Raw genomic sequence first — 21,459 nt, 5'->3', positions numbered from 1 at the left:
TTTACTGCCGATTTAGAGAAAAATGCCGGGCAGCGTCGGCCGTTGCGGCACACGTCGCGCCGGCAGCAGGGCCTGCCGGGAGTTGGAGTCTCGGGCTGGTAGCCACTCATGTGCCGCGATAGCCGATGCGTCACACGCCGCGCCGGCAGCAGGGCCTGCCGGGAGTTGGAGTCTCGGGCTGACAGCCACGGCTCCGTCCCCCGCCACCGGGAGCTGCAGTCCCTCCCGGGCATCAAACGGGTCCTTCGCCCCAGGGCGGGGAAGGACCTGAGGCAGGACCGCTCCTCCCGAATGCCCTCTCTTTTCCCCTCCAACTCTTTTTCTTTTTTTAACGCTGTTTTTCACCCCTTTCCCTTCCCTTCCCTTCTGCTCTCCTGCTTTCTTTCCTTTCCTTTCCTTTCCTTTCCTTTCCTTTCCTTTCCTTTCCTTTCCTTTCCTTTCCTTTCCTTTCCTTTCCTTTCCTTTCCTTTCCTTTCCTTTCCTCCTTCCCTTCCCTTTCCCTTTCTTTTTCTTGTATTTGTAATCTTGGTTTTCCTTCCTAGCTTTAGAATCAAAAAGCAGCAGTAGTAACTTTCAGGCTACCTGGGAGTAAAAAAAACCCCAAAACTATAATGATTGAAAGAAAACTATTTATTCCCTGGGAGCCTGAAATTTTCTACTGCTGCACATGACACAGAGCTTTTTATTCCTTCTTATATACAGTTGATATTTTATACTCGCTTTATACACCGCCCCCTGCCGTCTGCACCGGCGCTCTGCAGGCAGAGTGCTGCGGCGTCGTTCGGTTCTGTTTAAATAAACTCGGCTAAATTAGGCTTGGTTCGGCTTAGGTCTAAAATCGTTTCGGTTCGGCTTTTCGTCTAAATTCGGCTTTTCCGGCTCTTCGGCTGAACTCGGCCCGGTTGGGCTAAAGTCGGTCATATTCGGCTCTTTGTCTAAATGCGGCCAATGTCGGCTACAGTCGGCTATCGGTTACACTCGGCTATCATCGGCTCTTCGTCTCAAGTCGGCTGTGTTCGGCTACACTCGGCTCTTCGTCTCAAGTCGGCTGTGTTCGGCCACACTCGGCTCTTCGGTGAAACTCGGCTATTTTCGGCCACACTCGGCTCTTCGGTGAAACTCGGCTGTTTTCGGCTACACTCGGCTCTTCGGGGAAACTCGGCTGTTTTCGCCCACACTCGGCTCTTCGGCTCTTCGGAACTATTCGGCCCGGCTCGGCTCCCTCAGGGCGGGAAAGCGGCTGTCAGAGGACCCCGGCACAGCGAGGCGTTTACCCACATGCCTGTCACAAACCCGCCGAAATACGCCCGCCCGCGGCGCCGCTGAGACCACAGCATGTGTCGGGTACACTTGAAACGTCACAGAAAATACCACCGGGGCCGCGCCGGGGTCGGTATTCCATGCAGGCAGTCCAGTGACACCCACCCCGGTCCTCCACTTCCCCGCCCTTTTCGCCGCCCTGTTGAGAAGGTCAACCAAAAGTCCGCGACATCCGCGACGCGCCACTCCCAAGGTGGCGGCCTCTCGGCGCAGGGCTGCAGTACCGCGCTCTGCCCACAAGGCGGCAGCACTGCCGCCCGCCCCAGCCGGGGGCGCAGCGCGCCTCGGGGCTGCGGGCAGGCAAGGTGGCAAAAAAGAACAGGGGCGACCCCCGCCAAAAACTGCTCTGAAATAAATGCCAAAAACCTGCCTCTTACCCCACCAGAATCAAACAAGGCCCCTTGCTTTAAAGCCATGTTTAAATAAATTTTTTATTTCCATTTTTCGTATTTATATTCACATGCATAGCTATAGTGGACATTGATGTAGCATGTAATTTATATAACATTATTCTATTTCTATTATTTATATTTACTTATATTTTGTGCTTTTGTAAATATCTTTCCACATTGATTGCATATTTCTATGTCTAAAATTACATTTCTATCATGCTTTCACTATTTAAAATACAAATCCCATCCTAACTAAATAAATACAAAAAAGCTCTATTCTTTTAAACTACATTGAAATATTTTTATATTTATAGCGCTCATGACTATATTCACATTTATATTTGCAGTTTATACTTAAGTATTATATTAATCATTATGTATAACATGTATCCTATTCAAATAAGAGATAAATTATTTTCCTAATTATGTACCATATCTACTGCTACAACTTATTTTTTCTTACGTTTTTAATTTTTATATTAACCTTCAGCTATTTATGATCTATTTCTATTCTTAGATTTCTACCTTTATATTATTTGTATTTATAATGTTTATACTAAAACACCTGCTTTTGCCAAATAAAAAAAAAAATCCCCTTTATTTTAAACTACTTAAAAAAACCTAGAGTATATCAATCTGGTATAACATATAACAAATGATAGATATGATAGATGTAAAATTGATATAAATATTGTAGTGTATTATAGGAAATAAATAAAAATCAATATGATCCATAACACAAGTAATACTGTATAAATGTTATATTTATGTTATTTTATATTTCAAATAATTTAACATTTCTTTATATATTTGCATATACTTGACAAACATTTCTATATTTATACTTGGGTTGCGATTTTTTTCTGGGTGTTTTCTGGGTCTTTTCTTGCCCTTCTTCGAATTTTTTTCTGGGTTATTTCTTGTCCATCTTGGGGGTTTTTTCTGGGTTTTTTCTTGCCCATCTTCAGACTTTTTTCTGGTTTTTTTCTTGCCCATCTCAGAGTTTTTTTTTTGGGTTTTTTTCTGGGTTTTTTTCTTGCCCATCTTGGGTGATTTTCTGGGGTTTTTCTACGTTTTTTTCTTGCCCATCTGGGATTATTTTCTGGGGTTTTTTTCTCGTTGCTTTCTTGCCCATCCTGGGCTTTTTCTGGGTTTTTTTCTTGTCCATCATGTGGTTTTTTTCTGGTTTTTTCCTGCTCATCTTCGTCTGGTTTTCTGGGTTTTAAGCCAAAATCGGTACATATCATGTCAGTTCATGCAATACAACCCGGCTGGGGATTTTTTATTCTAAATTTAACAAGGAGTCGCAAAACCTGGAAAGCAAAAGTCACACACACAAGGTTAAATCCAGTCAGCATGCACTCACACACGCAGAAACGAGCAGACACAGACAGACACAGCCACGTGCTCTCACACACGCTCACACAATCTTTCCACTTAAATGCTCACTGCGGCCCTTACTCGAGATGCTGAAGAACGTGCTGTGACACATCTTCTGGCTGCCGCTCCTTGAGGTAAAATGGCAGATCCTGGGGAAATCAGCAGCCTCGGGGACCTGTGAGACGACAGGAAGGGTCAACGAGTGGCTATCTGACAGCTAGGACTTGTCTGGACTGATAAATTTTCTACCCAAAATCCAATAGAAGACAGATGTATAGGTACATAGAACATAAGCCACCATAGGCAGATACAATACAAGCCAGGACTTGCAAAAATTCTCTGGAAGATGAATTCTTGCGCCCTATTCCCTTTCAGAAGAAGGAACCTACACAACTACTGCAGTCATCTGAGGAGGTGCATCTGAAAAAAAAGTTAGGACAACAGTCAGACGGTTCAATGATAACTGAAGAGCTCCAGATATCCTGTGTCCATCTACAAATCCCATCTAGAGTCCAACTACACCCCACACTGCACATTACAAATCCCCGGGCCCTCTCCTATTGCACCAGGCTATGCGGCAGGGCAGAGCAGCTCGGGCACAAATGTGTGCTGACAGCCGTGACACAGGATGGACAGGACAGGACAGACAACGGGGACACAACACAGACAGAAAATTCTAGGCAAGGAAAATGGCTGCAAGGACTGAGAGAATGCAAAAGGAGATGACCGAGTTCAAACTGATGGTGAGCTGATGAGGCTCAGAGAACCCCGAAGGAAGAAGATGATAACTGAATGATTTCTTCTAAGAACTGCAAAGATGGATGCCTAGGAATCCTACGGTCAGAATCCTCTACCTAACCTCATATTACGCCAAGTCCTAATCCACCAAAATGGATCCAGGTGGGGGCATAGCTGTCCATACAGCCCAGACCAAGACCTGACAAGACATCAGATGCGATGCTTCCAAAGACAGAAGAGAGTCTGACGCCTGTCTGAGCTCCCCAGTCAAAAGTTCTGTGGCCTGGGTGCCAGGCCAGGGAATGCAGAGATCACAGATGCTAACAATGATGCCAAGATTAATGACAGGCACCCCTAAGGTAAAAGACATGGGATACACAAACAACACACAATTCACAACAGACAAGTGACACGAGACACACCGGGACTGCTCTGCCCTGCTGCACACCTCAGCACTGTGATCAAAAGTGAGACTTGGCTTCTATGGGGCCTAAGGGGCCACTTCATTAACACCCCCCCACCTCCAAACTGGACTCAAAACCCCCTCCCTGTAATCCCCAAACCAGCACCGTGCTTTCAGCCCCTCTGTGGGTCACGGCCCTCTACTTATCTCTCATACAGCTGGGGATGCTGGTCCCTGTCAGGTGCAAAGAAAGGCCACCTCATCAGATGGGAAGGTCCTGCTGGCACCGGGCTGGTGTCTCTCAGACAGCTAGATTAAAGAGAACCAAACATCAGTGCCTGATCTTGGCACCGCATCGGCCAAAACCCCACCACTCTGCTACTCACCGCGCTCCTAAGAAGGCCCGGCACCTCCTGACCCTGACCCTCTGCCACACGTGGAATGCGTCTGCACCTGAAAGAAAGTTAGAACACATGTCAAACATCACCAGGATAACTCACAAGCTGCAAACACCATATGTCAATCTAGGAACAACATCTAGAGCCCAAGTACAGCCCACATTACAAATTTCAACTCCCCAAGGCTCGTCCTATTGCAGCAGGCCATGCGGCAGGGCAGAACAGCTCTGGCAAAAAATGTGTCCACACACCCGTGACACAGAAAGTGACAAACAGGGGGGACATGAAACACGACACATCATGCTTGTGGTGAGGGCCTCGAGGGGAAAAGGCAAAAGGGACCCCAAAGACACACCAGGGAGCACGGCACACCGGACAACAGGACACAGATCGGAGCTGTTCTGCACTGCCCGCCTGAAAGCTGCCATCAAAAGTAGAGCCTCTCCCTTTAGCTGTCCTAAGAGGCCCTTGGAGAAGATTGCTTTCCCCTCTGCTCATTTTTGAATCTGTCCCAAGAACTCCCAATCTGCTACTCCGCCATCTCCAGACCGTTGCCCCCGACATATCTTTTGGATGATCGGTGAGGGAAATCCACGCTGCACCTGAAATGAGTCTGCCTTGGAGGGCTCTGTGACGGCCTGTGAGCCTCTCGGTCAGCTGCAATCAAGAAAACCAAAACCAAAGTATGAGTCCAGAGTTATGTGGGCCAAATCCCTGCAAGTCAGCTACTTGCCCTCTCCTGAGTGTGCCTGGCTCCTTCAGGCTCCAGCTTCATCCTGATTCCAAGGCTGTGGCCTTTATTAGCAGTGGCACCTGGGTTACAGAAAGACAAAGTTAAATGGCATTCCTCTGAGTGCAGTGGATCACCTTGTGTGCTCTGAGACATGGCAATGCCTCTGCTAGGCTTCTGAACAGCCTTGTGTGGGGGGGCCCTCAAATAAACACCCTTTTTCACCCTGCTGCTTGCAAACCCGCTCCCAAGAAATCCTAAACTGGATACCTGATCACCCTCCCTCTCCCAGGCACCATCCTCAACTCACCTGAAGCCTCAATCTCAAACATCATCCTTGACACTGGGCAGATGCCTCTTGTGACACGACGAATCTGCTGAAAAATTGTTGTGCTTGAGAGCTGAGCAATAACAGCCAATTCTCTCCACTGCTCACCTTGACTGCTGGCATCCAGATTGACTTCCTGAAAAGAAAGACAAAGAACAGAGCTGTAACACACTCACCATACACACTTCTGCTGCAGAGACAAATGGGGCCTCACCGGCTCGGGGCAATCCCCTCGCCCGGGATGGGGCCCTCTGGCACACATTTAATCCATCTGAATCTGAAAAAAAAGTTAGGACAAGAGTCACACTGTGGCAGGATAACTGATGAGCTCCAGATGCCCTGTGCCCATCCACAGATCCCATCTAGTGTCCAACTACACCCCACATTACACATTCCAAGTCTCCAAGACTTCTCCTATCGCACCAGGCTGTGCAGCACGGCAGAGCAGCCCCATCCCAAATGTGTGCTGACACCCGTGACACAGGACAGACAGGACAGACAACAACAGGGGACACAACAGGAAAAGAAATCTCTTGGCAAGGAAAATGGCTGCAAGGACTGAGAGAATGCAAAAGGAGATGAGTGAGCTGAGACCGATGGTGAGCTGATGAGGCTCAGAGAACCCTGGAGGACGAAGATGATAACTGAATGATTAATTCCAAGAACAGCAAAGATGGATGCCTAGGAATCCTACGGTCAGAATGCTGTACCTAACCTCATATTATTACAAGTCCTAATCCACCACAATGGATCCAGGTGGGGCATAGCTGTCCATACAGCTCAGAACTAGACCTGACAAGAAATCTGACTGGATGCTTCCAAAGAGGTAACTTTTGACTGGGGAGCTCAGACAGGTATCAGAAACTCATATATGGCCTGGGTGCCGGGCCAGGGAATGCAGAGATCAGAGATGCTAACAATGATGCCAGGGGTACTGACAGGGCCCTCCAAAGGTAAAAGACATTGGATACACAAACAACACATAATGCACAACAGACAAGTGACACGAGACACACCGGGACTGCTCTGCCCTGCACACCTCAACACTGTGATCAAAAGTGAGACTTGGCTTTTATGAGGCCTAAGGGGCCACCTCATGAACATCCCCCACCGCCAAAGCTGAATCAAAAACTCCACCCAGTATTTCCCGAAACAGCACCATGACTTCATCCCCACTGTGGGTCGTAGCCCTCTACTTATCTCTCATACAGCTGGGGATGCGGGTCTCGGGTGCAAAGAAAGGCCACCTTGTCAAACGGGAAGGTCCTGCTGGCACCGGGCTGGTGTCTCTCAGACAGCTAGAGTAAAGAGAACCAAACATCAGTGCCTGATCTTGGCACCGCATTGGCCAAAACCCCACCGCTCTGCTACTCACCGCGCTCCTAAGAAGGCCCGGCACCTCCTAACCCTGACCCTCTGCCACACGTGGAATGCGTCTGCACCTGAAAGAAAGTTAGAACATATGTCAAACACCACCAGGGTTACTCACAAGCTGCAAACACCTTATGTCAATCTAGGAATAGCATCTAGAGCCCAAGTACAGCCAACATTACAAATTCCCCCTCCCTATGGTTCGTCTTATTGCAGCAGGCCATGCGGCAGGGAAGAACAGCTCTGGCACAAATCTGTGCACGCACCCGTGACACAGAAAGTGACAAACAGGGGGACATGAAACACGACACATCATGCTTGTGGTGAGGGTCTCGAGGGGAGAAGGCAAAAGGGACCCCAAAGACACACTAGGGAACACAGCACACCGGACAACAGGATACAGACCGGAGCTGTTCTGCACTGCCCGCCTGAAAGCTGCCATCAAAAGTAGAGCCTCTCCCTTTAGCTGTCCTAAGAGGCCTTTGGAGAAGATTGCTTTCCCCACTGCCAATTTTTAAATCTGGCCAAAGAACTGCCAACCTGATACTCTCTCATCGTCTCATCTCCAGACCGCGGCCCCCGACTTATCTTTTAGATGATCGGTGAGGGAAATCCACGCTGCACCTGAAATGAGTCTGCCTCGGAGGGCTCTGTGATGGCCTGTGAGCCTCTCGGTCAGCTGCAATAAAGAAAACCAAAACCAAAGTATGAGTCCAGAGTTATGTGGGCCAAATCCCTGCAAGTCAGCTACTTGCCCTCTCCTGAGTGTGCCTGGCTCCTTCAGGCTCCAGCTTCATCCTGATTCCAAGGCTGTGGCCTTTATTAGCAGTGGCACCTGGGTTACAGAAAGGCAAAGTTAAATGGCATTCCTCTGTGTGCAGTGGATCACCTTGTGTGCTCTGAGACATGGCAATGCCTCTGCTAGGCTTCTCAGCCTTGTGTGGGGTGCCCTCAAATAAACACCCTTTCTCACCCTGCTGCTTGCAAACCCCCTCCTAAGAACTCCTAAACTGGATACCTGATCACCCTCCCTCTCCCAGGCACCATCCTCAACTCACCTGAAGCCTCAATCTCAAACATCATCCTTGACACTGGGCAGATCCCTCTTGTGACACGACGAATCTGCTGAAAAATTGTTGTGCTTGAGAGCTGAGCAATAACATCCAATTCTCTCCACTGCTCACCTTGACTGCTGGCATCCAGATTGACATCCTGAAAAGAAAGACAAAGAACAGAGCTGTAACACACTCACCATACACACTTCTGCTGCAGAGACAAATGGGGCCTCACCGGCTCAGGGCAATCCCCTCACCCGGGATGGGGCCCTCTGGCACACATTTAATCCATCTGAATCTGAAAAATAGTTAGGACAAGAGTCACACTGTGGCAGGATAACTGATGAGCTCCAGATGTCCTGTGTCCATCTACAAATCCCATCTAGAGTCCAACTACACCCCACATTACAAACTCCGAGTCTCCAAGACTTCTCCTATCGCACCAGGCTGTGCAGCACGGCAGAGCAGCCCCATCCCAAAAGTGTGCAGACACCCGTGACACAGGACAGGACGTGACAAACAATAGGCACAAGACACAGACAGAAATCTCTTGGCAAGGAAAATGGCTGCAAGGACTGAGAGAATGCAAAAGGAGATGACCGAGCTGAGACCGATGGTGAGCTGATGAGGCTCAGAGAACTCTGAAGGAAGAAGATGATAACTGAATGATTAATTCCAAGAACAGCAAAGACGGATGCCTAGGAATCCTACAGTCAAAATCCTCTACCTAACCTCGTAATATTACAAGTCCTGATCCACCATAATGGATCCAGGTGGGGCACAGCTGTCCATACAGCTCAGAACAAGACCTGAAAAGACGTCTGACTGGATGCTTCCAAAGAGAGAAGAGAGTCTGATGCCTGTCTGAGCTCGCGAGTCAAAAGCTCTGTGGCCCGGGTGCCAGACCAGGGAATGCAGAGATTACAGATGCTAACAATGATGCCAGGGGTACTGACAGGGCCCTCAAAGGCCTAAGGTAGAAGACAGGAGATACACAAAACAACACACAATGCACAACAGACAAGTGACACGATGCACACGGGGACTGCTCTGCCCTGCACACCTCAGCACTGTGATCAAAAGTGAGACTTGGCTTTCATGGGGCCTAACGAGCCGTTTAATGAACACCCCCCGCTCCAAACTGGACTCAAAAACCCCTCCCAGGAATTCCCAAACCAGCACCATGCCTTCATCCCCACTGTGGGTCGCAGCCCTCTACTTATCTCTCAGACATCTGGGGATGCCAGTCTGTGTCAGGTGCAAAGAAAGGCCACCTCGTCAGCTGGGAAGGTCCTGCTGGCACCGGGCTGGTGTCTCTCAGACAGCTAGATTAAAGAGAACCAAACATCAGGGCCTGATCTTGGCACCGCATTGGCCAAAACCCCACCGCTCTGCTACTCACCGCGCTCCTAAGAAGGCCCGGCACCTCCTAACCCTGACCCTCTGCCACACGTGGAATGCATCTGCACCTGAAAGAAAGTTAGAACATATGTCAAACACCACCAGGGTTACTCACAAGCTGCAAACACCTTATGTCAATCTAGGAACAACATCTAGAGCCCAAGTACAGCCCACATTACAAATTCCCCCTCCCTATGGTTCGTCCTACTGCAGGAGGCCATGCGGCAGGGCAGAACAGCTCCGGCAAAAAATGTGTGCACACACCCGTGACACAGAACGTGACAAACAGGGGGGACATGAAACACGACACATCATGCTTGTGGTGAGGGCCTCGAGGGGAGAAGGCAAAAGGGACCCCAAAGACACACTAGGGAACACAGCACACCGGAAAACACGACAGACCGGAGCTGTTCTGCACTGCCCGCCTGAAAGCTGCCATCAAAAGTAGAGCCTCTCCCTTTAGCTGTCCTAAAAGGCCTTTGGAGAAGATTGCTTTCCTCTCTGCTCATTTTTGAATCTGTCCCAAAAACTCCCAACCTGCTACTCCACCATCTCCAGGCTGTGGCCCCCGACTTATCTTTTGGATGATCGGTGAGGGGAATCCACATTGCACCTGAAATGAGTCTGCCTTGGAGGGCTCTGTGATGGCCTGTGAGCCTCTCGGTCAGCTGCAATCAAGAAAACCAAAATCAAAGAGTGAGTCCAGAGTTATGTGGGCCAAATCCCTGCAAGTCAGCTACTTGCCCTCTCCTGAGTGTGCCTGGCTCCTTCAGGCTCCAGCTTCATCCTGATTCCAAGGCTGTGGCCTTTATTAGCAGTGGCACCTGGGTTACAGAAAGACAAAGTTAAGTGGCTCTGAGTGCAGTGGATCACCTTGTATGCTGTAAGCCATGGGAATGCCTCTGCTAGGCTTCTGAGACACCTTGGGAGGGGCTCTCAAATAAACAAATAAAGACCCTTTCTCACCCTGCTGCCTGCAAACCCCCTCTCAAGAACTCCTAACTGGATGCCTGCTCACCCTCCCTCTCCCAGTAACCATCCTCAACTCACCTGAAGCCTCAATCTCAAACATCATCCTTGACACTGGGCAGATCCCTCTTGTGACACGATGAATCTGCTGCGAAATTGTTGTGCTTGAGAGCTGAGCAATAACAACCAATTCTCTCCACTGCTCACGTTGACTGCTGGCATCCAGATTTACTTCCTAAAAGAAAGACAAAGAACAGCAGTGTAACAGAGAGTCAGTTGAGAGGTGTAACAGAGTCTGCTGCAGAGGCAAATGGGGCCTCATCTGCTCAGGAGAATCCCCACACCTGGCATGGGGCCCTCTGGCACACATTTAATCCATCTGAACCTGAAAAAAAAGTTAGGACAAGAGTCACACTGTGGCAGGATAACTGATGAGCTCCAGATATGATGTGCCCATCTACAAATCCCATCTAGAGTCCAACTACACCCCACATTACAAACTCCAAGTCCCTGGGTCTTCTCCTATCGCACCAGGCTGTGCAGCAGGGCAGAGCAGCTCCGGCACAAATGTGTGCTGAGAGCCATGACACAGGATAGGACAGACAACGGGGACACAACAGGAACAGAAATCTCTTGGCAAGGAAAACGGCTGCAAGGACTGAGAGAATGCAAAAGGAGATGAGTGAGCTGAGACCGATGGTGAGCTGATGAGGCTCAGAGAACCCTGGAGGAAGAAGATGATTACTGAATGATTTATTCCAAGAACAGCAAAGACTGATGCCTAGGAATCCTACAGTCAAAATCCTCTACCTAACCTCGTAATATTACAAGTCCTAATCCACCATAATGGATCCAGGTGGGGCACAGCTGTCCATACAGCTCAGAACAAGACCTGAAAAGACGTCTGACTGGATGCTTCCAAAGAGAGAAGAGAGTCTGATGCTTGTCTGAGCTCCCTAGTCAAAAGTTCTGTGGCCTGGGCGCCAGGCCAAGGAGTGCAGAGATCACAGATGCTAACAATGATGCCAGGGTTTCTGACAGGACCCTCAAAGTGGAAGATATGGCATACGCAAAAGACACATAATGCACAATAGAGAAGTGACACGAGACACACCGGGACTGCTCTGCCCTGCTGCACACCTCAGCACTGCAATCAAAAGTGAGACTTGGCTTTTATGGGGCCTAAGGGGCCACTTCATGAACACACCACACCCCCCCCCCTTCAAAATTGGACTCAAAACCCCCTCCCAGGAATTCCCAAACCAGCACCCTGCTTTCATCCCCTATGTGGGTCACAGCCCTCTACTTATCTCTCAGACATCTGGGGATGCTGGTCCCTGTCAGGTGCAAAGAAAGGCCACCTCGTCAGCTGGGAAGGTCCTGCTGGCACCGGGCTGGTGTCTCTCAGACAGCTGTATAAAAGAGAACCAAACATCAGTCCCTGATCTTGGCACCGCATCGGCCAAAACCCCACCACTCAGCTACTCACCGCACTCCTAAGAAGGCCCGACACCTCCTAACTCTGACCCCCTGCCACACATGGAATGCGTCTGCACCTGAAAGAAAGTTACAACATATGCCAAACACCACCAGGATAACTCAAAAGGTGCAAACACCTTATGTCAATCTCGGAATAGCATCTAGAGCCCAAGTACAGCCAGCATTACAAATTCCAACGCCCCACGGTTTCTCCTACTGCAGCAGGCCATGCGGCAGGGCAGAACAGCTCCGGCACAAATGTGTGCACACACCCGTGACACAGAAAGTGGCAAACAGGGGGGACATGAAACACGACACATCATGCTTGTGGTGAGGGTCTCGAGGGGAGAAGGCAAAAGGGACCCCAAAGACACACTAGGGAACACAGAACACTGGACAACACAACACAGACCGGAGCTGTTCTGCACTGCCCGCCTGAAAGCTGCCATCAAAAGGAGAGCCTCTCCCTTTAGCTGTCCTAAGAGGCCCTTGGAGAAAATTGCTTTTCCGGCTGCCAATTTTCAAATCTGCCCCAAGAACTCCCAACCCACTATTCTCTCATCTCCAGGCCAAGGCCCTCGACTTATCTTTTGGATGATCGGTGATGGGAATCCACGTTGCACCTGAAATGAGTCTGCCTCGGAGGGCCTCGTGATGGCCTGTGAGCCTCTCGGTGAGCTACAATAAAGAAAACCAAAACCAAAGTATGAGTCCAGAGTTATGTGGGCCAAATCCCACCAAGGCAGCTACTTGCCGTCTCCTGAGTGTGCCTGGCTCCTTCAGGCTCCAGCTTCATCATGATTCCAAGGCCTTCATTAGGAGTGGCACCTGGGTTAGAGAAAGGCAAAGTTAAATGGCATTCCCCTGAGTGCAGTGGATGACCTTGTGTGCTGTAAGACATGGGAATGCCTCTGCTAGGCTTCTGAGAAGCCTTGTGTGGGGGAGGCCTCAAATAAACAAATAAAGACCCTTTCTCACCCTGCTGCCTGCAAACTCCCTCCCAAGAACTCCTAACTGCTCACCCTCCCTCTCCCAATCACAATCCTCAACTCACCTGAAGCCTCAATCTCAAACATCATCTTGGACCTTGGGCGGATCCCTCTTGTGACATGATCAATCTGCTGAATAAAATGTTGTGCTTGACACAGCTTGGAATTTCAGGGAGTTGCACTCCTCAATTTAAAAAAAAAAACAAAACAAAAAAAACCCAACAAAACCAATCCCAAAAACAAACAAAGAAAAAAAACCAAACAAACAAAACCCACACAAACAATAAATCCCAAAACACCTAACTCCCCACAGAAACAAAAAAACCACAGAAAACATCAAAAAATCCAAAACCCCCACAAAAACCAACTAAAAACCCCAAAATGAAAACAAAAAAAAACCAAAAATTCCACCAAAAGAAATCCAACCAAAAAAACAACCAGAGCAAAACTAAAAATTACAAAAGCACCTTACCACTCCTAAACACAAAACCCAAAATCACAAACCTAAATACTCCCTGTATTCCATGCTGTTTTCTTCACAGAATCTTCCAAGCCTCTGTGCTTTAGATGCCCAGAAACACCTGCTGAAAAGATGCTGAGACGGGCTGAAAAAGCCTCTTCACTGAAATGAGGAGAGCTCTTAACCCAGCACATCCCAGAGAGGGAATGAAGCCCCTCAGCCACGGCTGGGGTTAATATACCCCTGATTGTGCCCGCCTCTCGTTCCCATGCCACCCAGGAAAAGGGAGGGGGCGAATCCCACCAAGCCCTCAGAGCAGCTGCAGCTGTTTGGCTCCTCTGACTCACATTCAAGGGCAGTAAAGGGCTTGTTATAGAAGAAAACTTTTCAGAAAAGGAACAGTGCTTTCTTTTTTTGCAACAACTACTTGGAGCAGAAGAACAGAAAACTGGCAAGATATAAAACTTTGTGGTAAGGTTACATAGCTAGATCAATTGGGTAATTGGGTAATTTGCTGTTACCTTACATAATTATTCTGTGTTTAACAAAAGCCATCTAATAAATTCACACCCAAAACTCCAGCAGCCCAGCTGGCCCTACCAAATCTCTATGTTTATGCATACAGTAAACAAAACCAAAATCCCAGTAATACCTATCAGAAGTCTGTGAAAGAAACCTCTTGAAATTGATCCTACCTCAAATACAAAACAACCCATGCAAAGTTAGCTTGACTCAATAAACAATTTACACAGAGCTAATAACACCAAGAAATAAAACAGCACACCATATACCACCAAAGAATATAATAGTGAAGAAAAAAGAAACCACTTTTTTTTTTTTTTAAAGCTTTTGCCAGGACTCCAACAACAACTTCTTCTCCTTCTGAAATGTCCCTTCTCCTTCCCAAATTCCTTACAACTTCTGAGTTTACATCCAAGCAAAAAGCAAAATTCGTGCACTTGTGCGTTCGATGCTCCTGCCAGATTCTCTGTTTCCCTCCACATCTTCTTACACTTTCAGTCTTCACTCTGTCCTGCCGTGATGAGTTTGACGGACGAATTGGTAAACGTTAAGAGAGGATTTCCCTGCCTCCCTCCCCAGAGCTGGTTTCCTTAGTGCATTTCACTCAATCCCAGGCCGGCAACGATGCACGCTCACCTCAAGCGTGCAAGGCTCACAGCTGCTCGGCTAAACTCGGCTCTAATCGGCTAAACTCGGCCATTGTCATCTGCATTCGGCTGGACTCGACCCTTCGGCACGGATCGCCTCGCTTCGGCCGAACTCGGAGCCGCTCTCTGCGCTCGGCGCGCCTCGGCTCGCTTCGGCCGAACTCGGAGCCGCTCTCTGCGCCCGGCGCGGCTCGGCTCGCTTCGGCCGAACTCGGAGCCGATCAGTGCGCCCGGCGCGGCTCGGCTCGCTTCGGCCGAACTCGGAGCCGCTCAGTGCGCCCGGCGCGGCTCGGCTCGCTTCGGCCGAACTCGGAGCCGCTCAGTGCGCCCGGCGCGGCTCGGCTCGCTTCGGCCGAACTCGGAGCCGCTCTCTGCGCCCGGCGCGGCTCGGCTCGCTTCGGCCGAACTCGGAGCCGCTCTCTGTGCGCCCGGCGCGGCTCGGCTCGCTTCGGCCGAACTCGGAGCCGATCAGTGCGCCCGGCGCGGCTCGGCTCGCTTCGGCCGAACTCGGAGCCGCTCTCTGCGCTCGGCGCGCCTCGGCGCTCTTCGGCCGAACTCGGAGCCGCTCTGTGCGCCCGGCGCGGCTCGGCTCGCTTCGGCCGAACTCGGAGCCGCTCTCTGCGCTCGGCGCGGCTCGGCTCTCTTCGGCCGAACTCGGAGCCGCTCTCTGTGCGCCCGGCGCGGCTCGGCTCGCTTCGGCCGAACTCGGAGCCGCTCTCTGCGCTCGGCGCGGCTCGGCTCTCTTCGGCCGAACTCGGAGCCGCTCTCTGTGCGCCCGGCGCGGCTCGGCTCGCTTCGGCCGAACTCGGAGCCGCTCTCTGTGCGCCCGGCGCGGCTCGGCTCGCTTCGGCCGAACTCGGAGCCGATCCGTGCGCCCGGCGCGGCTCGGCTCGCTTCGGCCGAACTCGGAGCCGATCAGTGCGCCCGGCGCGGCTCGGCTCGCTTCGGCCGAACTCGGAGCCGCTCTCTGCGCCCGGCGCGCCTCGGCTCGCTTCGGCCGAACTCGGAGCCTCTCTGTGCGCCCGGCGCGGCTCGGCTCGCTTCGGCCGAACTCGGAGCCGCTCTCTGCGCTCGGCGCGCCTCGGCTCGCTTCGGCCGAACTCGGAGCCTCTCTGTGCGCCCGGCGCGGCTCGGCTCGCTTCGGCCGAACTCGGAGCCGCTCTCTGCGCTCGGCGCGGCTCGGCTCGCTTCGGCCGAACTCGGAGCCACTCTCTGCGCGGCCCGGCTCGCCTCGGCCGAACTCGGAGCCGATCAGTGCGCTCGGCGCGCCTCGGCTCTCTTCGGCCGAACTCGGAGCCGCTCTCTGCCCTCGGCGCGGCTCGGCTCGCTTCGGCCCAACTCGGAGCCGCTCTCTCCGCGTTCGGCTGAGCTCGCCTCGGCTCGGCTCCCTGACGGCGGGCAAGCGGCGCCGCCTCACGTTAAACTCGCCCGGCTCGGGGCTCTCCTGCTGCCGCGTCCCGCGGGCGGCCCGGCCATCGCACGGACACGATCGGGAGCGCGGCGTGGCACAGGAGCTCATTGGGCAGTGACCGCACTCGCGCTAATTAGCGCGCACGAGAGCAGCGGGCTCGGTTCGGCTGAGCTCGGCTCCGTTCAGGCAGCCTCGCAAGCCTGGCCTCGGTTCGCTCGAGGCCGTCAGGTTCCGCCGGTCTCGCCTTGGTTCGGCCGAAGGAGGCGTCGTTCGCTCGTGTTTTTACAAATATCTTTCTATATTGACTGTATATTTCTATATTTAATTTTATACTTCTATAATACTTCCATTATTCCAAATAAAAACCCCGTCTCTAACCAAATAAATAAAAAAACCCTTCTTTTAAAGGATACTGAAATATTTTTTATTTATACTTTGTATAATTATACATTCATATTTTAATTTATCGTTTCTTTGGATGTATTACATTAATAATGATATATATATATAATTTTAAAATAGATTTAAATTATTATTTAAATTATGTATAATATCTACTGCTACAACTAATTTTTTCTGATATTTTAAATTTTTATATTTATCTGTATGTATTTATTATATATTTCTAAACTTAGATTTCTACCTTTATATTATTTGCATTTATAATTTTTACAATCAAAACACTGCCTATTGACCAATAAAGAAAACCCGCTTTATTTAAGTATTTTAAAAATATTTTCATGTTTATAATTTTCATATTTATATTTATAATTTGTTCAATATTACATGAGAACACACCTGCTCCTGCACCGCAGTGGGGCCCCCTCTCCTGGGGACCTTGGGGTGCCCCAACGGCATCAGAGCCCCGAGTCTTCACCCCCTTCTCCTCTATTTAGAAACTACACTGGAACTTTTTTCTGGAAATAAAGACATTACCTAAATCCTCTCCCCGTGTCCTAGACAGATGGATATTCAGTTATTAGTTGGCTGGGCAGCAGTTTCTTAAATAGAATGATAAACAAGATGTGAACATTTCAGCTACAAGCAAATAGGCAAATCTGAACAAGGTACTGGTGGGCGACCACTGAAGTTATTTTGAAGGAATTTTTTAAACAATAAAATATTGATACCACAAAAATAAAGCAAAAAGCTAACTACTGGCTAAGAAAAAATTAACTTTTGACAGCAACAACATTCCAACCACACAGGCTTTTTCCCGATGTCATACCTTATAACTACCTCTCTTGGGAATTCTCATCATGTATCCCAAAAGGAATAAATACCTCAGAGCGTCCTAAAGCAAAAAGTAGCACACATGAGCTCCTCACACTCCCGGGAGGCCTGCACAGCGTGCACTGAGTCTGCAACAAATTCTGCTCAGTGAGAGTCTGCAAACAAAGGTTCAATTGATGAATTGAACTGATTGTAAAGGGAGGTTTTCTAAGCACAGAAGCACAACAAAGAACAAGCAAAAACAATTCTTAAAAAAAACCTGCAAGTTTTATTTAGCATATATGCGACTGATTTCCACCCTGTGGCTTCTCACTTTGATTCGCGTCTGTAGGTTCAGGAAGATGACAATGCACACTCTGCCCTCCCTGAGCCCCCCACAGCAGCTGAGCGCTGCTCTGTGCGCTCAGATCGTCAGGAACTGGATTGCCCGCATGGACTGGAACTGCTCTGCTGCAGATTCAGGAGAGAGAGGCTGGCTGAGGCGTCGTCCCAATTCCATTTCTGTGTGACGAGAAGCGGTTTGTTCCCAACGGGTGCAACAATCCCCAGCTCGCTTCCATGGTGAGTACCGATGGCACACAAATGGCAGCCTGAGGAAATCGTGTTCTGGGCTCTAAGTGGTCGGGACAGGGTCTGATTTTTTGTTTTGCATCTGTATGATGATTAGTACGACAGGGCCCTGATCGATGACATGGCAGCACAGAATTAAAAACTCCTCAATAGGATTACATCGACTTCTAGGAAAAGACAAAAGCCTAGGACCCTTCTGAAATCTATTTTTAATGCGAAGCACACGGATTGTCACTATGCTGTGCCTTCCAGCTTTTCAAAGCAGCTTACCTCTGAAGACCAGAAAACATTTATTTCTACAGAAACAATGGGCAACCCCCAGGCTAATCTCAGCACTACTGTTTAATAGGGGATCTGCCAGCGTGCCAGTCCAGCTTCAAGTGTGCTTTATTTCAGTCTAACATCCCCTCAAAATTCTTCTCACATCTCCCAACCCTGACATCTTATTTTTCCCTAAAGCTTCTCATCATTAGCAATTTCCAAGTAACATGGTATTTTTACAACATTCAAAAATGTCATGCTGGACTGTGCTAGAGAGTAATTTGCAAATATAAGCTTAGCAAAGTTTGAATTGACTTGTCCAGAGAAAAAACCTACAAGTGAACACCTACACCTGCCTACAAAGAGCTAACAAGCCCCTGGCAGCTGCCAGCATCAAAGCACAGCGGATGTTTCTAATACAGGGTAAGGGTAACAATATCACCTTTTGTTCTCTCCAGCTTGTTTTCCCTGCAGTCATATTTTGCTTCTTATGATTTTTTTAGTCTCTGCATCTTCTTGGACAGCACCGAGCCCGACGACAAGGATACGAGAGTCTTTCCCTGCCGTAGGGAGAGAACCAGGAAAACAGTTAAAATAAGAACAGGGTAGTTTGAAATTCATACTTCCAATGAGAAGCAGCGCCTAACAAACAGAACAAAAGTAAACAAAGCATGGTACCTCCCTGGGGACAGAAGACTTACAAACTCTCCAGGATTTACAATTCTAGCGACCAACCCCTTCAGGACGGCAGCCAAGTGTCCCATGAGGTGGTGCTGCACCAAAGAACGATCTGAGAGGTTCCAAAGAGTGAAACGCACAATATTTTGCAAAGCCGTAAAATCTTGCAAAATAACAAAAATACAATAGATGTAAACTACAGGGTAAGAGTACAAGTGTTCACTTTAAGAGCTGGAACCATCCAGGTGAGCACCTGATAACTGGATCCTCACCAGAGTTTGAACCCTTCAGGACACAGAAGGGTTTTCCCCAGAAATTTCACAGACTGAGTTTTGATACAAGTATACTTGCCAGACCCTCAGAAACATCACCCATTCTCCAGGTGTCTGGAGAGAACTGCAAATGGCTCTCACGTAGTTTGAGCTAGCTCTGTAAGGTCTCAGGGTGAATTTCACCAGATGCAACCAAACTGGGCAACTCCCAGTGGGACAGAAGGAACCCAAAGCTTGGGTTCGCAGAGCTGCAGCAAATACTGAGGAAACAAACATAACAGCGTAAAAAATAATAAACCATCCTTTTTTTTTCTCTTGCTTTTGTTTTTTTCTTATTCAGATCAGCATAGCAATTAAAGAGAAGGTGAAAAACTCGCCATTACTGAACATTTCATCATCTGTAGGCTGAGCATCCTTAGCACAGAGGACTCCAAAGTTAAAATTCACCGATCCCTGGGAAATAAAACCAAATATTGTATGATAAACAATCAAACAGCAGACGTAAAAATTTGTTTCCTCTAAGGACTTTCGGGTACGTATGTACCTTTGCATACATCCAACACATTGGAACATACACTTTATACCATCTCCTAATAAGTAAAAATTTACCTTTAAACTTTGATAGTACAGCATAAAATTATGAACTTAAATTGGTGATCTGTTATTATTAAGTTGGTGCCTAAAGTTATTTCTGCTGTCAGGTTCAAAAAAACATTAATTTTTTTTACTGGAATGAGCAATTGATTTCAAAGTCATCACAAGCCCACCAAAACACAAAGCAGTATTCACTGGATGGGTCTGTGAGCTAGAAGTAGTTAGGCTTGTACTTCCCTCTTGCTATTCCAGAACCAATAAATCCTGTCAACAAAACCAGGATCTATAGCCCACTGCTGTGAAAGATTCTACGAGGATGATGGTTTGATTTGTGTTTAGAAGTTTTGATTTGAAATGGCCAGTTCAATGGATAAAGACAGTTTAGGTAGTATTACATTGCTATTATTATTATTTCTATTATTATTTTTACTATTACTACTGCTATTGTTATCATCTGCTACTGGAAGAAACAAACCAGTAGTACCTATACTTAATTACTTTTATTTCCAGGAAATAATAAAGAAAAAGAACCAAACCAAAAAAAGTCACTTCCTACCTTTTATATCAAGGGATGAAAAATTTCTCTTGGGCTCTTCTCCAATTTATCAAGACTCATAGCACTGAAAGGCAAACAAAACAGTGCTTTATAGAAGGGCAAGTGCACATTTCAAGGCTGAACCACCAACTGATTGCAGTGACAGCAGTTACAACATGAATCCTTCCTAGAGCCTCTGTTAAATGGAATGTTCTGTGGAACTGCCGTTTCTTTCCCAAAACACTAACTTCCAACACTTCCTAATAATATTTTGTATTTTAAAACAAAAGAAGTTAGTGAGACTCTGTGCGGAGGTCAGGTTTAAATTTATTTCCTTCTAAAGCACAGAGCTCTGTTCCATCACCCTTCACTTCGGCTCTACACTGAATCGTGGTGAGCATTTGAGGAGTGCTCAATAATCAATTCTATTTCTCTCTTTTTCTAGCTCTCTCTATTCCTAAATCATTCCAGACAAGTCAAATGAAAAATGAAAAAAACAAGTTCAGCATCAAAGTCACACTTTTTCCCGTTGTCTGGTCAAGAACAGGCTCTAAATCCACTTACTGCTGCCTTCAACGATTCAGACTTGCAAAAGCATTCTTACATATTTTACAGGTTTATCATAAAACCCACAGAACGCAAGCTCTGAATTACAGGAAAAGGTACACAGGCAAATATCTAAAGGGATCACTTATTAGTAAATACATACCTTGGTAGAGATCGCACTGAGAACCTTTCTGAGGGACTCTAAGGGACGCATGTTTTCTGAGCACCCTATAAACAAGAAAAGCTAGGATATAGTACAGGACATCCCCACTTTTTCTACATATTCAAATAGTATTTTTAATAAAAACAATTCAGTTAAAAAAGAAGGAAGAAAACCAAGCTAATTTTACTCAGCTGTATTTACTGCCGATTTAGAGAAAAATGCCGGGCAGCGTCGGCCGTTGCGGCACACGTCGCGCCGGCAGCAGGGCCTGCCGGGAGTTGGAGTCTCGGGCTGGTAGCCACTCATGTGCCGCGATAGCCGATGCGTCACACGCCGCGCCGGCAGCAGGGCCTGCCGGGAGTTGGAGTCTCGGGCTGACAGCCACGGCTCCGTCCCCCGCCACCGGGAGCTGCAGTCCCTCCCGGGCATCAAACGGGTCCTTCGCCCCAGGGCGGGGAAGGACCTGAGGCAGGACCGCTCCTCCCGAATGCCCTCTCTTTTCCCCTCCAACTCTTTTTCTTTTTTTAACGCTGTTTTTCACCCCTTTCCCTTCCCTTCTGCTCTCCTGCTTTCTTTCCTTTCCTTTCCTTTCCTTTCCTTTCCTTTCCTTTCCT

The 21,459-nt window shown here is 48.5% G+C and overlaps 1 long non-coding RNA gene across 2 annotated transcripts; it reads right to left on the bottom strand.

Annotated features, from left to right (window-relative positions):
* Nucleotides 1-17,507: 17,507 nt before the first annotated feature.
* Nucleotides 17,508-21,041, bottom strand: LOC131567297 (uncharacterized). 2 transcript variants are annotated; one of them, XR_009275634.1, is made up of 4 exons: nucleotides 20,846-21,032; nucleotides 20,158-20,221; nucleotides 18,500-19,460; nucleotides 17,508-17,727 (listed from the first exon to the last, which is right to left on the bottom strand). It is a non-coding gene; the product is annotated as an uncharacterized LOC131567297 (long non-coding RNA). The 2 variants fall into 2 exon arrangements; XR_009275633.1 differs by lacking the exon at nucleotides 17,508-17,727 and having other exon boundaries at nucleotides 17,860-19,460; nucleotides 20,846-21,041.
* Nucleotides 21,042-21,459: the final 418 nt, after the last annotated feature.

Source organism: Ammospiza caudacuta, chromosome 22 (assembly GCF_027887145.1).
Source record: "Ammospiza caudacuta isolate bAmmCau1 chromosome 22, bAmmCau1.pri, whole genome shotgun sequence".
Taxonomy (NCBI): domain Eukaryota; kingdom Metazoa; phylum Chordata; class Aves; order Passeriformes; family Passerellidae; genus Ammospiza; species Ammospiza caudacuta.
Note: the sequence above shows the minus strand (reverse complement) of the source record. Positions and strands in the feature narration are given on the sequence as shown.